This window comes from Lathamus discolor, chromosome 8, assembly GCF_037157495.1.
Source record: "Lathamus discolor isolate bLatDis1 chromosome 8, bLatDis1.hap1, whole genome shotgun sequence".
NCBI lineage: Eukaryota > Metazoa > Chordata > Aves > Psittaciformes > Psittacidae > Lathamus > Lathamus discolor.
Genome location: NC_088891.1, coordinates 21,224 through 41,156, shown reverse-complemented (window position 1 = coordinate 41,156; position 19,933 = coordinate 21,224). Strand labels below are relative to the sequence as shown.

The 19,933-nt window shown below is 53.3% G+C and overlaps 1 long non-coding RNA gene across 1 annotated transcript; it reads left to right on the top strand.

Annotated features, from left to right (window-relative positions):
- The first annotated feature begins 18,030 nt into the window (after nt 1–18,030).
- LOC136019037 (uncharacterized) lies at nt 18,031–18,624 on the top strand. Its single transcript, XR_010614719.1, has 3 exons — nt 18,031–18,169; nt 18,261–18,353; nt 18,580–18,624. It is a non-coding gene; the product is annotated as an uncharacterized LOC136019037 (long non-coding RNA).
- Nucleotides 18,625–19,933: the final 1,309 nt, after the last annotated feature.

The window sequence follows — 19,933 nt, the reverse complement described above, 5'->3', positions numbered from 1 at the left end:
AGGCAGGCATGAGAAGTATCCTTGAGTATCTCTGTAGTTTCCCATGTTAATAAAGTAGTTGGCAGTTCTGTTTGTCTCTGGTTTTCTCTGACCTGGAGTTCTTGAGCTCTGGAGCGTAGGTGGTGGGTTTTTATAATCACAGTGTAGCTGTCTACTCTTGATGATCTGTGTGAATGGACAGAAGAGCTCTGGGAATAAGCTTGTAATGAATGAGTGAGGGCGAGAGAGTCTGCTTGGGAGTGGGAGTGGTAGTATTATGTGGAGTTAGTGTGTGAGCCAGAGGGTGTGAGGGTCTGTGTTGAGAGTGTGTGAATGTCAGTCTGTGTATGCATGTCAACCTGAGCGCCGGTGTGAGTCTGGCCTGAGACTTAGAGGCAGACTAAGGTTTGCTTGGCGTTGCGGTGACTAATGCCAGGTTGTTCTTGCAGATGGCGAGATGGATAGCCGCGTGTGAGAGGCTGATGGAGGAGGGTTGAGTGGAGCGATGGTACCAGGTGGGTAAAATTGTGGTGTCAGAAGGAAGTTCCAGCTTACTCTCCTGGCTGTCTTCTGGCTTGCTGTGCGTTTTGAATTTGGAGGTGCGGAGCGAGGAGCGCAGCGAGGTCTGTGCCCCAGAGCTGACTTGGACTAGGTGAGCTATGCTTAGCAGAGTGAAGCAGCACCTGATGGAGTGCCTTGTAGTTTTTGTGAAATTAAAACCAGCTCTTAATGTTGTGTTCTGCAGGGGGTGCACGGGCTCAAAGAAGAGAACGGAAGACGTGCAAAGGCCAGCGGACGAGCAGCAGAGTGACGGGAGAGGGAGATGGGACTTGCTGAGGGCAGGGTGCATCTTGGAACCCTCTCTCAGCGTTTGTCTGTTTCCCTTTGTGTTTCAGGTGCCGCAGGTAACTCGGGAGAGGTGAAGGTGCCAACGGAGGAGGGCTGTGAGGAGTTCAGGGGTTTGTGTGTGTGTGTGTGTGTGTGTGTGAGCTTAGAGTTGAGAAGAACGTGGTAAAGGGGTTCAGTATTTGTGTTTGGTATTGCAGGTGTTGCCCTCTAGGTTGGGAGTCGGATGAGTGCTTGAGGTGAGTCAGGGAGGTAAGCGGAAGGATTGTGGAGTGGGTCACTTTGGCAAGAACCATGGTCACTGGCTTCTGTTGCACTCCTAGGGCACGCAGGGGAGGAGAGGCCCGGCGTCAGAGTCTGGAATGGCTTTGGCACAGGTGAGCACAGTGTTGAGGAGCTTGGGAGGAGGCAGACGGTTGGTAAGGAAGAGGCCGGGCTGGATGGCTGGGATGCTGGAGATGATGGCCAGCACAACGTGTTCCCCTTTCTTTGTTTGTTTCTGGCAGATGATGAAGAGGAACTTGGTAACGGCAGCAAGATGGCTGGCGTCTGCTGTGGGAGTTCTGAGCAGTGAGGCCGCCTCGAGACGCACGGCACTACGCACGCTAAGTAGAGGGCCTCCTGTAGGAGGCGAGGGCGTGGGGGACAACGTCAGAATGGCAGGAAGGGGTTTGAGATGTAGCATTCCAATGTAGTATTTGAGCCAGAATGTCTGAGGACACAGTCGGAGGTGGCTGGGAGGTAAATGGTCAGCTATAACGCAGGTGGTGCCTCAGATTTAAATGCCAGGATGAAAAGGTGCCATTTGTGGGGCTTAAGTCTGGGGTGTTGCGTCCGGGACAGTAGGTAATGGTCCGTGGTGAAACACACAAGGGTGGGCAAGTGCTGTTTGTCGCCTTTGGCTCCTCGCAGAGAGTGGTGCTTTGGCTGTTTCAAGACGAGTCCAGCTTTGTTTCCTACCCAGGAAGTTGTGCTTTAGAACTGCCTGGAAAAGTCCTGAGCCTTGCAGACCTTCCCAGATATTGTTGGCCACTTCTTGCGATGTGGGCTGGCCCCCTGCGTCGCAATGAGCGTGCCCGTTTGTGAGTATGGAAGCCCGAGCCTCATGCCGTGTGAGGGAGGCAGAAGCTCATCCCACCCAGGCGACCGTTGCCTGCGCGGGGACGCCCGCTAAGGTTGAGCCTGCCACCTCGCACGGCCGTGATGATTCTCGGAGCTGGTTTGCTGGTGGTCTTGGCAGGGTCCTTGGGGTTGGGAAGATAGGCAGGCATGAGAAGTATCCTTGAGTATCTCTGTAGTTTCCCATGTTAATAAAGTAGTTGGCAGTTCTGTTTGTCTCTGGTTTTCTCTGACCTGGAGTTCTTGAGCTCTGGAGCGTAGGTGGTGGGTTTTTATAATCACAGTGTAGCTGTCTACTCTTGATGATCTGTGTGAATGGACAGAAGAGCTCTGGGAATAAGCTTGTAATGAATGAGTGAGGGCGAGAGAGTCTGCTTGGGAGTGGGAGTGGTAGTATTATGTGGAGTTAGTGTGTGAGCCAGAGGGTGTGAGGGTCTGTGTTGAGAGTGTGTGAATGTCAGTCTGTGTATGCATGTCAACCTGAGCGCCGGTGTGAGTCTGGCCTGAGACTTAGAGGCAGACTAAGGTTTGCTTGGCGTTGCGGTGACTAATGCCAGGTTGTTCTTGCAGATGGCGAGATGGATAGCCGCGTGTGAGAGGCTGATGGAGGAGGGTTGAGTGGAGCGATGGTACCAGGTGGGTAAAATTGTGGTGTCAGAAGGAAGTTCCAGCTTACTCTCCTGGCTGTCTTCTGGCTTGCTGTGCGTTTTGAATTTGGAGGTGCGGAGCGAGGAGCGCAGCGAGGTCTGTGCCCCAGAGCTGACTTGGACTAGGTGAGCTATGCTTAGCAGAGTGAAGCAGCACCTGATGGAGTGCCTTGTAGTTTTTGTGAAATTAAAACCAGCTCTTAATGTTGTGTTCTGCAGGGGGTGCACGGGCTCAAAGAAGAGAACGGAAGACGTGCAAAGGCCAGCGGACGAGCAGCAGAGTGACGGGAGAGGGAGATGGGACTTGCTGAGGGCAGGGTGCATCTTGGAACCCTCTCTCAGCGTTTGTCTGTTTCCCTTTGTGTTTCAGGTGCCGCAGGTAACTCGGGAGAGGTGAAGGTGCCAACGGAGGAGGGCTGTGAGGAGTTCAGGGGTTTGTGTGTGTGTGTGTGTGTGTGTGTGAGCTTAGAGTTGAGAAGAACGTGGTAAAGGGGTTCAGTATTTGTGTTTGGTATTGCAGGTGTTGCCCTCTAGGTTGGGAGTCGGATGAGTGCTTGAGGTGAGTCAGGGAGGTAAGCGGAAGGATTGTGGAGTGGGTCACTTTGGCAAGAACCATGGTCACTGGCTTCTGTTGCACTCCTAGGGCACGCAGGGGAGGAGAGGCCCGGCGTCAGAGTCTGGAATGGCTTTGGCACAGGTGAGCACAGTGTTGAGGAGCTTGGGAGGAGGCAGACGGTTGGTAAGGAAGAGGCCGGGCTGGATGGCTGGGATGCTGGAGATGATGGCCAGCACAACGTGTTCCCCTTTCTTTGTTTGTTTCTGGCAGATGATGAAGAGGAACTTGGTAACGGCAGCAAGATGGCTGGCGTCTGCTGTGGGAGTTCTGAGCAGTGAGGCCGCCTCGAGACGCACGGCACTACGCACGCTAAGTAGAGGGCCTCCTGTAGGAGGCGAGGGCGTGGGGGACAACGTCAGAATGGCAGGAAGGGGTTTGAGATGTAGCATTCCAATGTAGTATTTGAGCCAGAATGTCTGAGGACACAGTCGGAGGTGGCTGGGAGGTAAATGGTCAGCTATAACGCAGGTGGTGCCTCAGATTTAAATGCCAGGATGAAAAGGTGCCATTTGTGGGGCTTAAGTCTGGGGTGTTGCGTCCGGGACAGTAGGTAATGGTCCGTGGTGAAACACACAAGGGTGGGCAAGTGCTGTTTGTCGCCTTTGGCTCCTCGCAGAGAGTGGTGCTTTGGCTGTTTCAAGACGAGTCCAGCTTTGTTTCCTACCCAGGAAGTTGTGCTTTAGAACTGCCTGGAAAAGTCCTGAGCCTTGCAGACCTTCCCAGATATTGTTGGCCACTTCTTGCGATGTGGGCTGGCCCCCTGCGTCGCAATGAGCGTGCCCGTTTGTGAGTATGGAAGCCCGAGCCTCATGCCGTGTGAGGGAGGCAGAAGCTCATCCCACCCAGGCGACCGTTGCCTGCGCGGGGACGCCCGCTAAGGTTGAGCCTGCCACCTCGCACGGCCGTGATGATTCTCGGAGCTGGTTTGCTGGTGGTCTTGGCAGGGTCCTTGGGGTTGGGAAGATAGGCAGGCATGAGAAGTATCCTTGAGTATCTCTGTAGTTTCCCATGTTAATAAAGTAGTTGGCAGTTCTGTTTGTCTCTGGTTTTCTCTGACCTGGAGTTCTTGAGCTCTGGAGCGTAGGTGGTGGGTTTTTATAATCACAGTGTAGCTGTCTACTCTTGATGATCTGTGTGAATGGACAGAAGAGCTCTGGGAATAAGCTTGTAATGAATGAGTGAGGGCGAGAGAGTCTGCTTGGGAGTGGGAGTGGTAGTATTATGTGGAGTTAGTGTGTGAGCCAGAGGGTGTGAGGGTCTGTGTTGAGAGTGTGTGAATGTCAGTCTGTGTATGCATGTCAACCTGAGCGCCGGTGTGAGTCTGGCCTGAGACTTAGAGGCAGACTAAGGTTTGCTTGGCGTTGCGGTGACTAATGCCAGGTTGTTCTTGCAGATGGCGAGATGGATAGCCGCGTGTGAGAGGCTGATGGAGGAGGGTTGAGTGGAGCGATGGTACCAGGTGGGTAAAATTGTGGTGTCAGAAGGAAGTTCCAGCTTACTCTCCTGGCTGTCTTCTGGCTTGCTGTGCGTTTTGAATTTGGAGGTGCGGAGCGAGGAGCGCAGCGAGGTCTGTGCCCCAGAGCTGACTTGGACTAGGTGAGCTATGCTTAGCAGAGTGAAGCAGCACCTGATGGAGTGCCTTGTAGTTTTTGTGAAATTAAAACCAGCTCTTAATGTTGTGTTCTGCAGGGGGTGCACGGGCTCAAAGAAGAGAACGGAAGACGTGCAAAGGCCAGCGGACGAGCAGCAGAGTGACGGGAGAGGGAGATGGGACTTGCTGAGGGCAGGGTGCATCTTGGAACCCTCTCTCAGCGTTTGTCTGTTTCCCTTTGTGTTTCAGGTGCCGCAGGTAACTCGGGAGAGGTGAAGGTGCCAACGGAGGAGGGCTGTGAGGAGTTCAGGGGTTTGTGTGTGTGTGTGTGTGTGTGTGTGAGCTTAGAGTTGAGAAGAACGTGGTAAAGGGGTTCAGTATTTGTGTTTGGTATTGCAGGTGTTGCCCTCTAGGTTGGGAGTCGGATGAGTGCTTGAGGTGAGTCAGGGAGGTAAGCGGAAGGATTGTGGAGTGGGTCACTTTGGCAAGAACCATGGTCACTGGCTTCTGTTGCACTCCTAGGGCACGCAGGGGAGGAGAGGCCCGGCGTCAGAGTCTGGAATGGCTTTGGCACAGGTGAGCACAGTGTTGAGGAGCTTGGGAGGAGGCAGACGGTTGGTAAGGAAGAGGCCGGGCTGGATGGCTGGGATGCTGGAGATGATGGCCAGCACAACGTGTTCCCCTTTCTTTGTTTGTTTCTGGCAGATGATGAAGAGGAACTTGGTAACGGCAGCAAGATGGCTGGCGTCTGCTGTGGGAGTTCTGAGCAGTGAGGCCGCCTCGAGACGCACGGCACTACGCACGCTAAGTAGAGGGCCTCCTGTAGGAGGCGAGGGCGTGGGGGACAACGTCAGAATGGCAGGAAGGGGTTTGAGATGTAGCATTCCAATGTAGTATTTGAGCCAGAATGTCTGAGGACACAGTCGGAGGTGGCTGGGAGGTAAATGGTCAGCTATAACGCAGGTGGTGCCTCAGATTTAAATGCCAGGATGAAAAGGTGCCATTTGTGGGGCTTAAGTCTGGGGTGTTGCGTCCGGGACAGTAGGTAATGGTCCGTGGTGAAACACACAAGGGTGGGCAAGTGCTGTTTGTCGCCTTTGGCTCCTCGCAGAGAGTGGTGCTTTGGCTGTTTCAAGACGAGTCCAGCTTTGTTTCCTACCCAGGAAGTTGTGCTTTAGAACTGCCTGGAAAAGTCCTGAGCCTTGCAGACCTTCCCAGATATTGTTGGCCACTTCTTGCGATGTGGGCTGGCCCCCTGCGTCGCAATGAGCGTGCCCGTTTGTGAGTATGGAAGCCCGAGCCTCATGCCGTGTGAGGGAGGCAGAAGCTCATCCCACCCAGGCGACCGTTGCCTGCGCGGGGACGCCCGCTAAGGTTGAGCCTGCCACCTCGCACGGCCGTGATGATTCTCGGAGCTGGTTTGCTGGTGGTCTTGGCAGGGTCCTTGGGGTTGGGAAGATAGGCAGGCATGAGAAGTATCCTTGAGTATCTCTGTAGTTTCCCATGTTAATAAAGTAGTTGGCAGTTCTGTTTGTCTCTGGTTTTCTCTGACCTGGAGTTCTTGAGCTCTGGAGCGTAGGTGGTGGGTTTTTATAATCACAGTGTAGCTGTCTACTCTTGATGATCTGTGTGAATGGACAGAAGAGCTCTGGGAATAAGCTTGTAATGAATGAGTGAGGGCGAGAGAGTCTGCTTGGGAGTGGGAGTGGTAGTATTATGTGGAGTTAGTGTGTGAGCCAGAGGGTGTGAGGGTCTGTGTTGAGAGTGTGTGAATGTCAGTCTGTGTATGCATGTCAACCTGAGCGCCGGTGTGAGTCTGGCCTGAGACTTAGAGGCAGACTAAGGTTTGCTTGGCGTTGCGGTGACTAATGCCAGGTTGTTCTTGCAGATGGCGAGATGGATAGCCGCGTGTGAGAGGCTGATGGAGGAGGGTTGAGTGGAGCGATGGTACCAGGTGGGTAAAATTGTGGTGTCAGAAGGAAGTTCCAGCTTACTCTCCTGGCTGTCTTCTGGCTTGCTGTGCGTTTTGAATTTGGAGGTGCGGAGCGAGGAGCGCAGCGAGGTCTGTGCCCCAGAGCTGACTTGGACTAGGTGAGCTATGCTTAGCAGAGTGAAGCAGCACCTGATGGAGTGCCTTGTAGTTTTTGTGAAATTAAAACCAGCTCTTAATGTTGTGTTCTGCAGGGGGTGCACGGGCTCAAAGAAGAGAACGGAAGACGTGCAAAGGCCAGCGGACGAGCAGCAGAGTGACGGGAGAGGGAGATGGGACTTGCTGAGGGCAGGGTGCATCTTGGAACCCTCTCTCAGCGTTTGTCTGTTTCCCTTTGTGTTTCAGGTGCCGCAGGTAACTCGGGAGAGGTGAAGGTGCCAACGGAGGAGGGCTGTGAGGAGTTCAGGGGTTTGTGTGTGTGTGTGTGTGTGTGTGTGAGCTTAGAGTTGAGAAGAACGTGGTAAAGGGGTTCAGTATTTGTGTTTGGTATTGCAGGTGTTGCCCTCTAGGTTGGGAGTCGGATGAGTGCTTGAGGTGAGTCAGGGAGGTAAGCGGAAGGATTGTGGAGTGGGTCACTTTGGCAAGAACCATGGTCACTGGCTTCTGTTGCACTCCTAGGGCACGCAGGGGAGGAGAGGCCCGGCGTCAGAGTCTGGAATGGCTTTGGCACAGGTGAGCACAGTGTTGAGGAGCTTGGGAGGAGGCAGACGGTTGGTAAGGAAGAGGCCGGGCTGGATGGCTGGGATGCTGGAGATGATGGCCAGCACAACGTGTTCCCCTTTCTTTGTTTGTTTCTGGCAGATGATGAAGAGGAACTTGGTAACGGCAGCAAGATGGCTGGCGTCTGCTGTGGGAGTTCTGAGCAGTGAGGCCGCCTCGAGACGCACGGCACTACGCACGCTAAGTAGAGGGCCTCCTGTAGGAGGCGAGGGCGTGGGGGACAACGTCAGAATGGCAGGAAGGGGTTTGAGATGTAGCATTCCAATGTAGTATTTGAGCCAGAATGTCTGAGGACACAGTCGGAGGTGGCTGGGAGGTAAATGGTCAGCTATAGCGCAGGTGGTGCCTCAGATTTAAATGCCAGGATGAAAAGGTGCCATTTGTGGGGCTTAAGTCTGGGGTGTTGCGTCCGGGACAGTAGGTAATGGTCCGTGGTGAAACACACAAGGGTGGGCAAGTGCTGTTTGTCGCCTTTGGCTCCTCGCAGAGAGTGGTGCTTTGGCTGTTTCAAGACGAGTCCAGCTTTGTTTCCTACCCAGGAAGTTGTGCTTTAGAACTGCCTGGAAAAGTCCTGAGCCTTGCAGACCTTCCCAGATATTGTTGGCCACTTCTTGCGATGTGGGCTGGCCCCCTGCGTCGCAATGAGCGTGCCCGTTTGTGAGTATGGAAGCCCGAGCCTCATGCCGTGTGAGGGAGGCAGAAGCTCATCCCACCCAGGCGACCGTTGCCTGCGCGGGGACGCCCGCTAAGGTTGAGCCTGCCACCTCGCACGGCCGTGATGATTCTCGGAGCTGGTTTGCTGGTGGTCTTGGCAGGGTCCTTGGGGTTGGGAAGATAGGCAGGCATGAGAAGTATCCTTGAGTATCTCTGTAGTTTCCCATGTTAATAAAGTAGTTGGCAGTTCTGTTTGTCTCTGGTTTTCTCTGACCTGGAGTTCTTGAGCTCTGGAGCGTAGGTGGTGGGTTTTTATAATCACAGTGTAGCTGTCTACTCTTGATGATCTGTGTGAATGGACAGAAGAGCTCTGGGAATAAGCTTGTAATGAATGAGTGAGGGCGAGAGAGTCTGCTTGGGAGTGGGAGTGGTAGTATTATGTGGAGTTAGTGTGTGAGCCAGAGGGTGTGAGGGTCTGTGTTGAGAGTGTGTGAATGTCAGTCTGTGTATGCATGTCAACCTGAGCGCCGGTGTGAGTCTGGCCTGAGACTTAGAGGCAGACTAAGGTTTGCTTGGCGTTGCGGTGACTAATGCCAGGTTGTTCTTGCAGATGGCGAGATGGATAGCCGCGTGTGAGAGGCTGATGGAGGAGGGTTGAGTGGAGCGATGGTACCAGGTGGGTAAAATTGTGGTGTCAGAAGGAAGTTCCAGCTTACTCTCCTGGCTGTCTTCTGGCTTGCTGTGCGTTTTGAATTTGGAGGTGCGGAGCGAGGAGCGCAGCGAGGTCTGTGCCCCAGAGCTGACTTGGACTAGGTGAGCTATGCTTAGCAGAGTGAAGCAGCACCTGATGGAGTGCCTTGTAGTTTTTGTGAAATTAAAACCAGCTCTTAATGTTGTGTTCTGCAGGGGGTGCACGGGCTCAAAGAAGAGAACGGAAGACGTGCAAAGGCCAGCGGACGAGCAGCAGAGTGACGGGAGAGGGAGATGGGACTTGCTGAGGGCAGGGTGCATCTTGGAACCCTCTCTCAGCGTTTGTCTGTTTCCCTTTGTGTTTCAGGTGCCGCAGGTAACTCGGGAGAGGTGAAGGTGCCAACGGAGGAGGGCTGTGAGGAGTTCAGGGGTTTGTGTGTGTGTGTGTGTGTGTGTGTGAGCTTAGAGTTGAGAAGAACGTGGTAAAGGGGTTCAGTATTTGTGTTTGGTATTGCAGGTGTTGCCCTCTAGGTTGGGAGTCGGATGAGTGCTTGAGGTGAGTCAGGGAGGTAAGCGGAAGGATTGTGGAGTGGGTCACTTTGGCAAGAACCATGGTCACTGGCTTCTGTTGCACTCCTAGGGCACGCAGGGGAGGAGAGGCCCGGCGTCAGAGTCTGGAATGGCTTTGGCACAGGTGAGCACAGTGTTGAGGAGCTTGGGAGGAGGCAGACGGTTGGTAAGGAAGAGGCCGGGCTGGATGGCTGGGATGCTGGAGATGATGGCCAGCACAACGTGTTCCCCTTTCTTTGTTTGTTTCTGGCAGATGATGAAGAGGAACTTGGTAACGGCAGCAAGATGGCTGGCGTCTGCTGTGGGAGTTCTGAGCAGTGAGGCCGCCTCGAGACGCACGGCACTACGCACGCTAAGTAGAGGGCCTCCTGTAGGAGGCGAGGGCGTGGGGGACAACGTCAGAATGGCAGGAAGGGGTTTGAGATGTAGCATTCCAATGTAGTATTTGAGCCAGAATGTCTGAGGACACAGTCGGAGGTGGCTGGGAGGTAAATGGTCAGCTATAGCGCAGGTGGTGCCTCAGATTTAAATGCCAGGATGAAAAGGTGCCATTTGTGGGGCTTAAGTCTGGGGTGTTGCGTCCGGGACAGTAGGTAATGGTCCGTGGTGAAACACACAAGGGTGGGCAAGTGCTGTTTGTCGCCTTTGGCTCCTCGCAGAGAGTGGTGCTTTGGCTGTTTCAAGACGAGTCCAGCTTTGTTTCCTACCCAGGAAGTTGTGCTTTAGAACTGCCTGGAAAAGTCCTGAGCCTTGCAGACCTTCCCAGATATTGTTGGCCACTTCTTGCGATGTGGGCTGGCCCCCTGCGTCGCAATGAGCGTGCCCGTTTGTGAGTATGGAAGCCCGAGCCTCATGCCGTGTGAGGGAGGCAGAAGCTCATCCCACCCAGGCGACCGTTGCCTGCGCGGGGACGCCCGCTAAGGTTGAGCCTGCCACCTCGCACGGCCGTGATGATTCTCGGAGCTGGTTTGCTGGTGGTCTTGGCAGGGTCCTTGGGGTTGGGAAGATAGGCAGGCATGAGAAGTATCCTTGAGTATCTCTGTAGTTTCCCATGTTAATAAAGTAGTTGGCAGTTCTGTTTGTCTCTGGTTTTCTCTGACCTGGAGTTCTTGAGCTCTGGAGCGTAGGTGGTGGGTTTTTATAATCACAGTGTAGCTGTCTACTCTTGATGATCTGTGTGAATGGACAGAAGAGCTCTGGGAATAAGCTTGTAATGAATGAGTGAGGGCGAGAGAGTCTGCTTGGGAGTGGGAGTGGTAGTATTATGCGGAGTTAGTGTGTGAGCCAGAGGGTGTGAGGGTCTGTGTTGAGAGTGTGTGAATGTCAGTCTGTGTATGCATGTCAACCTGAGCGCCGGTGTGAGTCTGGCCTGAGACTTAGAGGCAGACTAAGGTTTGCTTGGCGTTGCGGTGACTAATGCCAGGTTGTTCTTGCAGATGGAGAGATGGATAGCTGCGTGTGAGAGGCTGATGGAGGAGGGTTGAGTGGAGCGATGGTACCAGGTGGGTAAAATTGTGGTGTCAGAAGGAAGTTCCAGCTTACTCTCCTGGCTGTCTTCTGGCTTGCTGTGCGTTTTGAATTTGGAGGTGCGGAGCGAGGAGCGCAGCGAGGTCTGTGCCCCAGAGCTGACTTGGACTAGGTGAGCTATGCTTAGCAGAGTGAAGCAGCACCTGATGGAGTGCCTTGTAGTTTTTGTGAAATTAAAACCAGCTCTTAATGTTGTGTTCTGCAGGGGGTGCACGGGCTCAAAGAAGAGAACGGAAGACGTGCAAAGGCCAGCGGACGAGCAGCAGAGTGACGGGAGAGGGAGATGGGACTTGCTGAGGGCAGGGTGCATCTTGGAACCCTCTCTCAGCGTTTGTCTGTTTCCCTTTGTGTTTCAGGTGCCGCAGGTAACTCGGGAGAGGTGAAGGTGCCAACGGAGGAGGGCTGTGAGGAGTTCAGGGGTTTGTGTGTGTGTGTGTGTGTGTGTGAGCTTAGAGTTGAGAAGAACGTGGTAAAGGGGTTCAGTATTTGTGTTTGGTATTGCAGGTGTTGCCCTCTAGGTTGGGAGTCGAATGAGTGCTTGAGGTGAGTCAGGGAGGTAAGCGGAAGGATTGTGGAGTGGGTCACTTTGGCAAGAACCATGGTCACTGGCTTCTGTTGCACTCCTAGGGCACGCAGGGGAGGAGAGGCCCGGCGTCAGAGTCTGGAATGGCTTTGGCACAGGTGAGCACAGTGTTGAGGAGCTTGGGAGGAGGCAGACGGTTGGTAAGGAAGAGGCCGGGCTGGATGGCTGGGATGCTGGAGATGATGGCCAGCACAACGTGTTCCCCTTTCTTTGTTTGTTTCTGGCAGATGATGAAGAGGAACTTGGTAACGGCAGCAAGATGGCTGGCGTCTGCTGTGGGAGTTCTGAGCAGTGAGGCCGCCTCGAGACGCACGGCACTACGCACGCTAAGTAGAGGGCCTCCTGTAGGAGGCGAGGGCGTGGGGGACAACGTCAGAATGGCAGGAAGGGGTTTGAGATGTAGCATTCCAATGTAGTATTTGAGCCAGAATGTCTGAGGACACAGTCGGAGGTGGCTGGGAGGTAAATGGTCAGCTATAGCGCAGGTGGTGCCTCAGATTTAAATGCCAGGATGAAAAGGTGCCATTTGTGGGGCTTAAGTCTGGGGTGTTGCGTCCGGGACAGTAGGTAATGGTCCGTGGTGAAACACACAAGGGTGGGCAAGTGCTGTTTGTCGCCTTTGGCTCCTCGCAGAGAGTGGTGCTTTGGCTGTTTCAAGACGAGTCCAGCTTTGTTTCCTACCCAGGAAGTTGTGCTTTAGAACTGCCTGGAAAAGTCCTGAGCCTTGCAGACCTTCCCAGATATTGTTGGCCACTTCTTGCGATGTGGGCTGGCCCCCTGCGTCGCAATGAGCGTGCCCGTTTGTGAGTATGGAAGCCCGAGCCTCATGCCGTGTGAGGGAGGCAGAAGCTCATCCCACCCAGGCGACCGTTGCCTGCGCGGGGACGCCCGCTAAGGTTGAGCCTGCCACCTCGCACGGCCGTGATGATTCTCGGAGCTGGTTTGCTGGTGGTCTTGGCAGGGTCCTTGGGGTTGGGAAGATAGGCAGGCATGAGAAGTATCCTTGAGTATCTCTGTAGTTTCCCATGTTAATAAAGTAGTTGGCAGTTCTGTTTGTCTCTGGTTTTCTCTGACCTGGAGTTCTTGAGCTCTGGAGCGTAGGTGGTGGGTTTTTATAATCACAGTGTAGCTGTCTACTCTTGATGATCTGTGTGAATGGACAGAAGAGCTCTGGGAATAAGCTTGTAATGAATGAGTGAGGGCGAGAGAGTCTGCTTGGGAGTGGGAGTGGTAGTATTATGTGGAGTTAGTGTGTGAGCCAGAGGGTGTGAGGGTCTGTGTTGAGAGTGTGTGAATGTCAGTCTGTGTATGCATGTCAACCTGAGCGCCGGTGTGAGTCTGGCCTGAGACTTAGAGGCAGACTAAGGTTTGCTTGGCGTTGCGGTGACTAATGCCAGGTTGTTCTTGCAGATGGCGAGATGGATAGCCGCGTGTGAGAGGCTGATGGAGGAGGGTTGAGTGGAGCGATGGTACCAGGTGGGTAAAATTGTGGTGTCAGAAGGAAGTTCCAGCTTACTCTCCTGGCTGTCTTCTGGCTTGCTGTGCGTTTTGAATTTGGAGGTGCGGAGCGAGGAGCGCAGCGAGGTCTGTGCCCCAGAGCTGACTTGGACTAGGTGAGCTATGCTTAGCAGAGTGAAGCAGCACCTGATGGAGTGCCTTGTAGTTTTTGTGAAATTAAAACCAGCTCTTAATGTTGTGTTCTGCAGGGGGTGCACGGGCTCAAAGAAGAGAACGGAAGACGTGCAAAGGCCAGCGGACGAGCAGCAGAGTGACGGGAGAGGGAGATGGGACTTGCTGAGGGCAGGGTGCATCTTGGAACCCTCTCTCAGCGTTTGTCTGTTTCCCTTTGTGTTTCAGGTGCCGCAGGTAACTCGGGAGAGGTGAAGGTGCCAACGGAGGAGGGCTGTGAGGAGTTCAGGGGTTTGTGTGTGTGTGTGTGTGTGTGTGTGAGCTTAGAGTTGAGAAGAACGTGGTAAAGGGGTTCAGTATTTGTGTTTGGTATTGCAGGTGTTGCCCTCTAGGTTGGGAGTCGGATGAGTGCTTGAGGTGAGTCAGGGAGGTAAGCGGAAGGATTGTGGAGTGGGTCACTTTGGCAAGAACCATGGTCACTGGCTTCTGTTGCACTCCTAGGGCACGCAGGGGAGGAGAGGCCCGGCGTCAGAGTCTGGAATGGCTTTGGCACAGGTGAGCACAGTGTTGAGGAGCTTGGGAGGAGGCAGACGGTTGGTAAGGAAGAGGCCGGGCTGGATGGCTGGGATGCTGGAGATGATGGCCAGCACAACGTGTTCCCCTTTCTTTGTTTGTTTCTGGCAGATGATGAAGAGGAACTTGGTAACGGCAGCAAGATGGCTGGCGTCTGCTGTGGGAGTTCTGAGCAGTGAGGCCGCCTCGAGACGCACGGCACTACGCACGCTAAGTAGAGGGCCTCCTGTAGGAGGCGAGGGCGTGGGGGACAACGTCAGAATGGCAGGAAGGGGTTTGAGATGTAGCATTCCAATGTAGTATTTGAGCCAGAATGTCTGAGGACACAGTCGGAGGTGGCTGGGAGGTAAATGGTCAGCTATAACGCAGGTGGTGCCTCAGATTTAAATGCCAGGATGAAAAGGTGCCATTTGTGGGGCTTAAGTCTGGGGTGTTGCGTCCGGGACAGTAGGTAATGGTCCGTGGTGAAACACACAAGGGTGGGCAAGTGCTGTTTGTCGCCTTTGGCTCCTCGCAGAGAGTGGTGCTTTGGCTGTTTCAAGACGAGTCCAGCTTTGTTTCCTACCCAGGAAGTTGTGCTTTAGAACTGCCTGGAAAAGTCCTGAGCCTTGCAGACCTTCCCAGATATTGTTGGCCACTTCTTGCGATGTGGGCTGGCCCCCTGCGTCGCAATGAGCGTGCCCGTTTGTGAGTATGGAAGCCCGAGCCTCATGCCGTGTGAGGGAGGCAGAAGCTCATCCCACCCAGGCGACCGTTGCCTGCGCGGGGACGCCCGCTAAGGTTGAGCCTGCCACCTCGCACGGCCGTGATGATTCTCGGAGCTGGTTTGCTGGTGGTCTTGGCAGGGTCCTTGGGGTTGGGAAGATAGGCAGGCATGAGAAGTATCCTTGAGTATCTCTGTAGTTTCCCATGTTAATAAAGTAGTTGGCAGTTCTGTTTGTCTCTGGTTTTCTCTGACCTGGAGTTCTTGAGCTCTGGAGCGTAGGTGGTGGGTTTTTATAATCACAGTGTAGCTGTCTACTCTTGATGATCTGTGTGAATGGACAGAAGAGCTCTGGGAATAAGCTTGTAATGAATGAGTGAGGGCGAGAGAGTCTGCTTGGGAGTGGGAGTGGTAGTATTATGTGGAGTTAGTGTGTGAGCCAGAGGGTGTGAGGGTCTGTGTTGAGAGTGTGTGAATGTCAGTCTGTGTATGCATGTCAACCTGAGCGCCGGTGTGAGTCTGGCCTGAGACTTAGAGGCAGACTAAGGTTTGCTTGGCGTTGCGGTGACTAATGCCAGGTTGTTCTTGCAGATGGCGAGATGGATAGCCGCGTGTGAGAGGCTGATGGAGGAGGGTTGAGTGGAGCGATGGTACCAGGTGGGTAAAATTGTGGTGTCAGAAGGAAGTTCCAGCTTACTCTCCTGGCTGTCTTCTGGCTTGCTGTGCGTTTTGAATTTGGAGGTGCGGAGCGAGGAGCGCAGCGAGGTCTGTGCCCCAGAGCTGACTTGGACTAGGTGAGCTATGCTTAGCAGAGTGAAGCAGCACCTGATGGAGTGCCTTGTAGTTTTTGTGAAATTAAAACCAGCTCTTAATGTTGTGTTCTGCAGGGGGTGCACGGGCTCAAAGAAGAGAACGGAAGACGTGCAAAGGCCAGCGGACGAGCAGCAGAGTGACGGGAGAGGGAGATGGGACTTGCTGAGGGCAGGGTGCATCTTGGAACCCTCTCTCAGCGTTTGTCTGTTTCCCTTTGTGTTTCAGGTGCCGCAGGTAACTCGGGAGAGGTGAAGGTGCCAACGGAGGAGGGCTGTGAGGAGTTCAGGGGTTTGTGTGTGTGTGTGTGTGTGTGTGAGCTTAGAGTTGAGAAGAACGTGGTAAAGGGGTTCAGTATTTGTGTTTGGTATTGCAGGTGTTGCCCTCTAGGTTGGGAGTCGGATGAGTGCTTGAGGTGAGTCAGGGAGGTAAGCGGAAGGATTGTGGAGTGGGTCACTTTGGCAAGAACCATGGTCACTGGCTTCTGTTGCACTCCTAGGGCACGCAGGGGAGGAGAGGCCCGGCGTCAGAGTCTGGAATGGCTTTGGCACAGGTGAGCACAGTGTTGAGGAGCTTGGGAGGAGGCAGACGGTTGGTAAGGAAGAGGCCGGGCTGGATGGCTGGGATGCTGGAGATGATGGCCAGCACAACGTGTTCCCCTTTCTTTGTTTGTTTCTGGCAGATGATGAAGAGGAACTTGGTAACGGCAGCAAGATGGCTGGCGTCTGCTGTGGGAGTTCTGAGCAGTGAGGCCGCCTCGAGACGCACGGCACTACGCACGCTAAGTAGAGGGCCTCCTGTAGGAGGCGAGGGCGTGGGGGACAACGTCAGAATGGCAGGAAGGGGTTTGAGATGTAGCATTCCAATGTAGTATTTGAGCCAGAATGTCTGAGGACACAGTCGGAGGTGGCTGGGAGGTAAATGGTCAGCTATAGCGCAGGTGGTGCCTCAGATTTAAATGCCAGGATGAAAAGGTGCCATTTGTGGGGCTTAAGTCTGGGGTGTTGCGTCCGGGACAATAGGTAATGGTCCGTGGTGAAACACACAAGGGTGGGCAAGTGCTGTTTGTCGCCTTTGGCTCCTCGCAGAGAGTGGTGCTTTGGCTGTTTCAAGACGAGTCCAGCTTTGTTTCCTACCCAGGAAGTTGTGCTTTAGAACTGCCTGGAAAAGTCCTGAGCCTTGCAGACCTTCCCAGATATTGTTGGCCACTTCTTGCGATGTGGGCTGGCCCCCTGCGTCGCAATGAGCGTGCCCGTTTGTGAGTATGGAAGCCCGAGCCTCATGCCGTGTGAGGGAGGCAGAAGCTCATCCCACCCAGGCGACCGTTGCCTGCGCGGGGACGCCCGCTAAGGTTGAGCCTGCCACCTCGCACGGCCGTGATGATTCTCGGAGCTGGTTTACTGGTGGTCTTGGCAGGGTCCTTGGGGTTGGGAAGATAGGCAGGCATGAGAAGTATCCTTGAGTATCTCTGTAGTTTCCCATGTTAATAAAGTAGTTGGCAGTTCTGTTTGTCTCTGTTTTTTCTGACCTGGAGTTCTTGAGCTCTGGAAGGGAGGTGGTGGGTTTTTATAATCACAGTGTAGCTGTGTACTCTTGATGATCTGTGTGAATGGAGAGAAGAGCACTGGGAATAAGCTTGTAATGAATGAGTCGGGGGCAGAGAGTCTGCTTGGGAGTGGGTATGATAGTATATATCTGGAGTTAGTGTGTGAGCCGGAGGGTGTGAGGGCCTGTTCTGAGAGTGTCTGAATGCCAGTGTGTGACTGCATGTCAACCTAAGTGTCGGTGTGAGTGTGGCCTGAGGCTTTTAGGCAGACTAAGCTTTTGCTTGGCGTTGCAGTGACTAATACCAGGTTGTTCTTGCAGATGGCGGGGTGGATAGGCACGTGTGAGAGGCTGCTGTGGGTGGGTTGAGCAGAGTTGAAGGTACCAGGGGGGTGAACTTGCTATGTCAGAAGGAAGAAGTTCCAGCTTAATCTCCTGTCTGGCTTATGCTTTGCTGTTTATTTTCAATTAGGAGGTGCAGAAGAAGGAGTTGAGCAAGACCTCTGACCCAGAGCTGCCTTGGGCAACCTGCTGCTTCAGCCCGCTAAACATAGCTCAACTGATGGAATGTCTTGCAATTGTCATGAACTTGGAAACATTCCTTGTATTTGTGTTCTGTAGACAGTGCACGGGCTTGTAGAATAGAACCGCAGGCCTGCGAAGGCCAGTGGATGAGCAGTAAAGTGACGGGAGAGGGAGGCTGGACTTCCGGAGGCATGGTTGCTGCTTTGAACCTTCTCTGTGTGTTTCCAATTAGTTGTTTTTCAGGTGCTGCGGCCAACTCAGGAGAGGTGAAGAGGCAAATGGGGGAGGGCCGTGAGAAGATAAGTGGGTTGTGTGTATGGGCTCAGATTTGAAAATATCACGGCAAGGGGGTGCAGTATTTGTGTTTGGTGTTGCAGGTCCTGTGTTTTACATCTGGAGTCAGGTGAGTGTGTGTGGTGAGGCAGGGAGGTAACAATAGGGGTTGTGGCTTGGTCCCTTCTTGCAAGCACGGTGGTAATTTGTCTCCCTTGTACTCCTAGGTTCTGGATTGCAGGAGACAGCCCGTCATCATGCTCCGGAATCAATGTGGAGCCTGCGAGCACCGTGTTGAGGAGCATTGGAGGAGGCAGGGGTTTGTTACGGAACAGGCTGGCATTGCTGGTTGGGTGGGGGTAGTGACAGCCAGCACAGTGTGCTCCCGTTTGTTTGTTGTTGCAGATGATGGAAAGGAACTTGGCAACTGTGGCAAGATCCTAAGAATTCCAAGATTCCTTGGAAGCAAGTTCCAGTTGATTATCCTGGCGGGCTTTTGATTTGCTGCGTGTTTTAAATTAGGAGGTGCAGATGGAGGAGCGCAGTAGGGCTCTGTGTCCCGCAGCTTACTTGGACTGGGTGAGCTATGCTTAGCTGGGTGAAGCAGCAACTGATAGTGTCTTTCAGTTTTTGTGAAATTAAAAGCATCTCTTAAGGCTGTGTTCTGCAGGGAGAGCCCGGGCTCAATGAAGAGCAGGTAAGACGTGCAAAGGCCAGCAGATGAGCAGCAGAGTGACAGCAGAGCGAGAAGGGACTTGCTGAGGTAAGGGTGCATCTTTAAACCCTCTCTCAGCATTTGTCTGTTTCCCTTTGTGTTTCAGGTGCTGCAGGTAACCTGGGGGAGGTGAAGGTGGCAGCTGAGGAGGGCTGTGAGGAGTTAAGGGGTTTGTGTGTTTGTGTGTGTGTGTGTGAGCTTAGAGTTGAGAACAACGAGGAATTTGAAGCTTCTCTTGTGTTGTACTTTGTAAGCAATACATTGTCTCATACAGGGAACCAAAGATCTGCAAAGTCCACTGTGCGAGCAGTAAAATGACAATAGAAGGAGATGGCACTTGGTAAGTTAAAGGTGCATCTTTGAGTCCTCTCTCAGCATGCCTGCTTTTGTTTCTTTTTCACGTGCTGCCGCCAGCTTGGGAGATGTGAAGGCACAAAGCGTGGATAGTTGTAAAGAGTTAAGGGGTTTTTGTGTGTGTGTGTGATGTCTGGGCAATGAGGAGAACATGGCAAAGGGATTGAGTATTTGCATTTGGTATTGCAGGGCCTGTCCTATAGCTTGGGAGTCAGATGAGTGCTTGAGGTGAGTCAGGGAGGTAAGCAGGAGGATAGTGGGGTTAGTCCGTTTTTGCAAACACTCTGGTCATTTTTCTCTATTGCACTCCTAGGTTGCGGAATCCATGAGAGTCCTAGTCCTAGTCCGTTTGGGACAGGCAAGGCGAGCACAATGTTGAGAATATTTGGAGGAGGCAGAAGGTTATGATAGGTCAGGTCGCTCTGGTCGGCTGGTGTGGTGGTGATGACGGCCAGGATAGTGTGTTCCCCTTTCTTTGTTTGCTTCTGGCAGATGATGAAGAGGAACTTGGTAACGGGTGTGGCATTGGTGAAGTCTGCTGCAGGAGTTCTGAGCAGGGAGGCTGCCTGAAGACCCATGGTACAATGCATGCTAAGTGAAGGTACTGTTTTTTTGGGGCAGGGGTGGGGGACAATGTCAGAATGGCAGGAAGGGCTTTGAAATATAGTGTTCCGATGTACTATCTGAGTCAGAATGTCTGGAAGTCTCAGAACACACTTGGAGGGGCCTTTGAGAGGAATGGACAGCTGTAGTGAAGCTAGTACTTTGGAATCAAAAGCAAGGATATAAAGGTGCTATTTGTGCTGCTTAAGTCTGTGCTGTTGTGTCAGGGACAACAGGCTATGGTCTGTGGTGAAACACACAAGGGTGGGAAAGTACTGTTTGTTGTCTTTGGCTCTTAGCAGAGATAGCTGCTTTGGCTGTTTCATGACAAGTCCAGCTTTGTTTCCTCCCTGTAGAGTTCTGCTTTAGAACTGCATGAAGTGTAACCCTTGCAGACCTTCCTAGATATTGTTGGCCACTTCATCTGATGTAGGATGGCCCCTTGCGTCGCAATGAGTATTCTTTTTTGTGAGTATGAAAGCCCAAGCCTCATGCTATGTGAGGGAGGGAGAAGGTCATCCTGCCCAGGTGACCGTTGCCTACATGGGGACACCCGCTAACGCTGAGCCTGCCACCTCGCACCACTGTGACAGTTCTTGGACCTGGTTTGCTGATGGTCTTCACAGGGTCTTTGGGGTTGGTGAGCTAAGCAACCATGAAACCATACCCTT